The following is a 7,483-nucleotide window of genomic DNA, read 5'->3' on the forward strand; positions in this document are numbered from 1 at the left end:
CACGTGTTCATTTGATTTTTAGTCTAGCTGTATTAAGTTCTTATCCATTAATATTAATTTTGTTATAGTGATAGTTTTAAGTGCTTGTTCGCAACTTATAATATAAAGAAACGAACCGAACATAACAATATATATATTTTTTTCCTCTTTTCCTTTTCCAAATTTTCTTTTCTATAGAGAAAGAGAAAAAAAAAACGTAGCTTTAGAATTTCGTAGAAATTCTACGAAAAAAAAAAAGAAAAAAAATGTTTTTTTTTTCCTTTGAAAAACGTCAAACTTATTCAAGCTTTACTTCCGGGATTTTTCTCAACGTTTTTTTTTATCATACAAATAAAATTAAACGAATGATTAATATTAAATTTTTTTTTTCTCGAAGCCTTTTCGAAAACCTCCACATTCTCTCCCACGTTAATTTTTTTTTTATATTTTGTTTTCGAAAAAAACTCAATCAAAATGACGTCAATTCCAATTATTAGTGATAACATTTGAAAATTTATGTAGATTATTCGTTTCGAATAAATATATTTTTTTCCCCTCCCTCCCCCTTTAAACCTTATATAATGGCGACAATTTAATGAATAAAAAAAAAAAAAAGTTTGTTATTAAAAAAAAAAACGAAACAAAACCCAAACCGGAAATGATGAATTCGACGAATCTTTTTAACAAAAAACTCCAACGTCGATTGTTTATTGTTTTTTTTACCCACGACGATAATTTAATTTATTAAATTGTTTTTAACGCATTAGGAGTATAAAAATTTGTCGCCAATTCGTTAAACGGATTAACTATATTGAAATCAACGCAATTTTTATTATTATTATTTTCAACATCATTATTATCTTAAAATCATCATTATCAACTAACAAACGAGTCGATTGTTTTATAAAACAATTTAACGAATTTAATCAAACGTGTGCGGAAAAAAAAAGAAAATTAAAAACAAAATAGATACGTTTGAATGTCGTGCGACATTTTTTTACCCACAATCTAATTTAATACTAATCATCAACATTACAAACATTTTTTTTTCTTTTTTTTTGTAACAAAATTCATTTGGGAAAAAAAAATAAAAAAATAACGGTCGGTAACCCTTCGTTTTACGAGCAGTAATAATAATAATAATAATAATAATAATAATAATAACGGCCGTTTAAAAAGGATTAAATTTTTTTTTCTTTTTTTTTTTTTTTTTTCGCGGTTAAAAACTTTATATATACTTAACTCATAAGAAGCCAAAACCTTAACGTTTTTTTTTTTTTTTTTTAATTATTTCAAACAGCAAGACATTAAATAATAATAATAATATAAAATATATCACGTTTTGGGATTTATATACCGGAAAAAATAAATAAAAAAAAGGAAAAAATTTAAACCGATAATTACAATGTTATGATTTTTTTTTTTTTTTTTTTTTTTAATAACAAAAAATTAAAAATCGTATAAAAAGCCCTTTGGTAAGAAATTATTAAAAAATAATAATAATAATAATAATAATGTTTATTATTATCATTATTATTGTTAATAATACAAAAGTAAAAATAATAAAAATGAAATTGGTAAGGATAAAGTAAGAAACAAAAGGCGAAAAGAGAAATAAAAAGAATGAGAGAGAGAAAGAGAGAGAGAGAGAGATCCAAAGGGAATATATACGGAAACAAGGATTTCCGTTTTGTTTTTATACTTTCATTTTTTTTTACCTAATGATGATGATAATAATAATAGTAATAATAATAATAATGATGAAAAAATTTTCTAAAAAGTTAAATACATTTTTTTCTTTTTCTAAAGTTTTTTCATCATCGTAAAAATACAACACCGTCATTGTATAATTAAAAAATTAATAATTAATATTTAATAATTAATAATAATAATAATAACTTTTTCTTTTTATCAAGATGGATGATAATAATTTTATTTTTCGTCGTCAAAAACGATTTGATAATGATGATGATGATGATGATGATGGTAATAAATTTTTTTTTTTTCCTTTTTTTTACCCCGGGTAGAAAAAAAAAAATTTCACGGAACAATTAATGTATTGATCCATAGGCTATAAATTATTAAATTAATGTTTTCACTTGAAAAATTATTATTATTATTATTATGGGCTTTAAAAAAATAAAATTTTTACTTTTTTTTTTTTTTTGTATTTCTTTCATAAATTAATTTTTAACAAAAGTTTTTTTTTTTAAATCGATTTAAAATTTTTCTTATTTTCCCCAAAGTAAGTAAAAAAAAAAAAAAAAAAATCCGTTACGTTTTCTTGTTGTTGTGATAACGTCCGTCATTTTAAAAAAGAAAAAAAACGCGTTCGAGTGTGTATTTATATTAGGAATTTATCACTAAAATTACAACAACCGGAAAATAAAACAACCACCGATGACAACAAACTTTAAAAAAAAATTTTGTTATAAAACAACCTCTCGCGTGTTAATGATTGTTATTTGTTTTAAAAAAATATAAACAATTTGATTTGATTTTTTTTTGGAAACAAACACGTTCGGTTGTTCGATTAAAATTTGATCACGTGTAATTTTAATACAATTTTTTTTTTCTTTTTCCCTTTATTATAAATTTCAAATACGAAAATCGAAATAATATTAATAATAATAATAATAATAATAATAATAATAATAATAATAAAAATTTGAGTTAAAGAGAGAAATTGTATTTGTACAACAAACAAAGGAATTTTCCTTTTATATATATTTATATATTTATATGTGTATACATAAAAGAACGAATTTGAATTATTCAGGTTATCTAAATAGGGGGGAAAAAAAAAAAATTTTCCAGGGTTTCGTAGTCTCGTAAGATAAATTTAATTTTAAAAATGAATTATTTAACAAATAAATCTCAACCTAAAAAAAAAAAAAAAACTGGAATGACATAAAAAAAAAAGGTGGGGGGCGGATAATTTTTTTTTTTAAACTCCCCCCCCCCATTTAATTGTAATGCAGTTTAAAATTTTATTATTTTTAATTTTTTAATTTACTTTTTTTTCCATCCCTTTTTTTTTTTTTCTTAATTAATTTCCGTAAGTAAAAAAAAATTTTTTTGTAAATTCTTATTTTTAAAATTAACGCCCTCAACTCACCTCCCCTCCCCCCTACCCCCGCTTTTTTCAACATTAGCGTAAAATACAATAAATCAAGATTATTATTATTTATTATTATTATTTTTCTAGAAACGATTCGAAAATTCTCTAAAAGCTTTAAAAATTTAGATATATGTTAAAATTAATAATTGTTTTTTTTTTTTTGTAATAAATTTAGATAATTTACGCTCATTAATTAAAAACGTGACGAAAAATAAAAATTTCCCAAATATTTTTCGTGGAAAAACATTCACGTCATCATCATCATCATCGTTATGATTTTAATTAACCTCGAGTTATATATTAAATTATTATTAAAAATTTTTTTTTTTTTTTTTTTTTTTTTTTTTTTTCGAAGCAACAGCGTTAATAATAAAAATTTTTTAATCAGTAAGAAAATTAAAATTTACATATTTACATTTAATAATTTTATGGATTTTCTACTACTTCCACGTATAATCGATTATTAATTATAATAATTAAAATGTCATTTTTAATTTTAATTAAAAAAAAATTATTTTCTAAAGGTCGTCGTCGTGGTAAATTGAAAAAAATAAAATAAAAACAAAAAAAAAAAAAAAAAAAAAAAACCCGTCGCCGTCGTTAAAATAATAAACAAACAAACAAACAACGACAATAAATAAATAAATAAATAAATAAAAACATAACGTTTTGTTTGTTTTAATAATATTTACAATTGTTGTATTTAATTAACAAATAAAAAATAATCATCTATTATGTAGCGTAGGGAATATAAAACAAAATGGCGACTATGAGTAAAATATGTATTTTATGTAAAAAATTAAATAAACATTATTTTATTATCAATTTATTTTTATCATCGTCGTTTACATGAAGTAATATATACGTTGGAATTACTATTAATATATTCAACGGAAAATCTAGGGGTGAGGGGGAGAGGTAGGGGGGTGTGATGTTAATAAACGTTCCAGCTCGAATTTTTCCCATTTAATAATTAAATATAAACATTATGTAAATAAACTAATACTGGAATAAACAATTTTTAAAAAAATAAATAGACGACGGATGTTTTTATATTTGCTCGGGATTTTTTTTTTTTTTTTTTTTTAAGGTTGGCGTTCGTGAAAAGAGATGATATAAAATCGATGAAAATAAAAATAAATTATATATATATATATATATATATATATATATATATATATATATATATATATATATGTATATACACGGGGAAAATTTTTTTTTTTTGGAAAACTTATGAAAAAAACTAACCGCCCCGGAAAAAAAAAAAAAAAAAAATTTTTTTTACGTGTGGAAATTGATTTTCTTTTTCCTTTTTTTTGTTTTAAGGTTCATTAAGCTTTTATTTTTGGTAAAAAAAAAAAAAAAAAAAAAAAAACAAAATTCCGGTTCGGTCACCTCCCCCCGAAAATTTACCATTATTATTATTATTATTATTATTATTATTATTATTATTATTTTTCTTATATAAAAACACACAAATAAATAAATAATAAAAAAATTTTGATATTTTTTTCATTTACAAACCGTTTTATGTTTGTGTACTACCCAGTGCTTAACTTATGGGGAAATTTTTCCAAAACATTTCCAAGATATTAATTTACAATTATTTTACTCATTTTATTAAATTTTTTGTTAATAAAATAAATAAAATAAAAAATAACAAAAATACGAAATTTAATATTGTAAATTGATAATTAAATACGATTCAATAAAATTTGGTTAAAAGATTATTGTGGACAACAAACACACAATTTGGCAGTTAGTAAAAGAAAAATGGCGGTCGTAATGACGTGAATAACAAAAATGGCGGCCATAATGAAAAGAATAAAACGACGACGACGAGAAGAAAAAGAAATAACGTGAGAATTTTTTTTATGCCACAAAAAAAATTTAATATTGAATCATAATTATTATGATTTAAATTGAAAAAAGGCGATGAAAAGAATTCATATTATATTGATTAAAAAAAAAAAAAAAAATTCATTCGATAATTAAAATAATAATAATAATAATAATAATAATAATAATAATTACAAACATTGTATTTGAGGATTATGTAAAAAAAAAAAAAATTACCTTCGGGAATAAAATCTTTTATGTTTTTTTCGCAAACATAAAAAACATTTTTTCTTTTCAACCGAAAGAAAAAGAAGAAAAGAAAAAAAATAGAAAAAAGGAGGAGGGGGCGAGGGGGGAGGGGGAGAAGGAAAAAAGGTCCGTTTATTTTTTTCTTTTTTCTTTGTCGAACCATTAAAAAAACACAAAAATTAATGAAAATTTAAAATAAAGAAAGTTTTAAGTTAAACAAACGAATAAGTTTAAAGTTTTTTGTTTTTTTTTTTTTTTTTTTTTTTTTGTTTTGTTTTTTCGAAAATAAAAAACAAACAAGAACCTTTTCGAAAAGGCCAAATATAAAAACTCAATTCATAAAATTTTATTTGATTATTTTTTTTTTTAATTATAAAACTTGAAATAATTTTGTTTTTCTTTTTTTCTTGGAAAATTTCACATTCTGTACCTTTTTTTCCTTTTTTTTTTTTTTTCATCAATGCATAATCGAAATCGTGTGGAAATTTAAAGGAAGAAAAAAAAATATCTATTAGGAAAATGCGTGAGCTTTTGCCTCAAAGGAAACGAAAAAAAAAAAAAAAAAAAAAAAAAAAAAAGTTAAAACACGAGAATATAAAAAAAATCGTCAAAAAGGGGATTTTAAAAGATACGAAATGAAATTTTTTTTTTTTTTTAAAAAAACGCCCCAGAGTAAAAAAAAAGTTTCTGCGATAATATTTTCCAAAGGTTTTAAACCTTAAAAAAAAAAAAAACTAAAAGGTCGTTAGGAAACGGAAATGCACTCAAAAGAGAGAGAAAACGTTTTCCCTTACGTATAACTGATACACACGAGGTCAGGTAGGTCGTGTGAGGTCATACGTGCGCCATATTTATAAATGATATTTATAAAAATTTTCCTCTTAAACTTTTCTTTTTCTTTTTTTTTTGGACTAAATATAAATTTAATGATTATGTTTTTATGAAAAAAAAAAAAAAATTATGAAAAACGGGTTTTAAATAGTTTTCCCTCTTACGTAAAACGTTTATTACGTCGTTATAATTTTTTCGTTCCTTTCTTTACTTGGCAGGGGGAAAAATTAAAAAAAAAAAATCAAAATAATAACAATGGGTGGGGAGGGGGTGTGGGGTGGTGGGAAAAGGAAAAAGGAGAAAAAAAATCTATTTTTAAAAATAATAATGATAATTATTATTATTTCGCACGTTAAAAAAAAAGAAGAGAAAAATGAGGGTGAAAAGTATTTTTGTACGCGAATTTTTGCATTTAAATTGGAAAAGTTTTTTTTTCCTCTCTCTCTCTCTCTCTCTCTCTCTCTCTCTTTCTCTCTCTCTCGTGATTTCAAAACGAGTTTTGACTTTTATTCAAATTAAAAACAAAAATAAAAAAATAAAAAAAATTTTTTTTTTTTTTTACAAACGTATAAGAATCCATCTTAAAAAACTATAAGAGAGAGAGAGAGAGAGGAGAGAGAGAGAGAGAGAGAGAGAGAGAGGAGGAGAGGAGAGAGAGAGAGAGAGGAGAGGAGAGGAGAGAGAGAGAGAGAGAGAGGAGGGAGAGAGAGAGAGAAAGAGAGAGAGGGAAAACTTTTTTAAAGTAAGCATATGTTTTTTTTTTAGCAATAAGAACCAAACGTTTTTTTGTCGGTCGCCATTAAAACTATTTTTCAAAATACTTTTCCTCTTAAAAATTTTTCCATAAAACTATTAAAAAATTCAATAATTATTAATTTTTATCAATTAATAATAATAATAATAATAATAATAACGTTTTATTGATAAGAAATAATTATTTTTGTCTCTCTATGATTTTTCTTCTTATCCTTTTCCGGTTCGTTTAATTTTTTTTTTTTAAATTACCCGCTTTTATTTTTGAATTCATTTCCGGTATGATTTTCATTTTTCCGTTTTTTGTTTTTTTTTAAAATCGATTTTCAATGACAATAAAAATTCTCTTAAAAGTGTTTTAATTTTTTTTTTTTTTTTTTTTTTTTTTGTAAATGAAACGTGACAACGACAAATACGAACGAATTTTCCAGAAAAAAAAATAAAAATAATAATAATAATTTTTTTTAAATCATTTTAAATTCAAAAATTTTCCCTTTTTTTTTTAAAAAAGAAAAAAAAAAAAAAAAAAACGAAATTTTAAACGTATTTTATACGTCATTTATCAAATCCATCGTCGTGATATACATATAATTTTTTTTTTCGACTTTTTCAAGTTGGCTATACTGTGATTACAAAGTCATACGTTTATGACTTTTATGTAAAACTTTATACATTATCAAAATGAAAAACGTTTATTACGTTTGTCAA

This window comes from Pediculus humanus, genomic scaffold, assembly GCF_000006295.1.
Source record: "Pediculus humanus corporis 1103172108298 genomic scaffold, whole genome shotgun sequence".
Classification (NCBI taxonomy): domain Eukaryota; kingdom Metazoa; phylum Arthropoda; class Insecta; order Psocodea; family Pediculidae; genus Pediculus; species Pediculus humanus.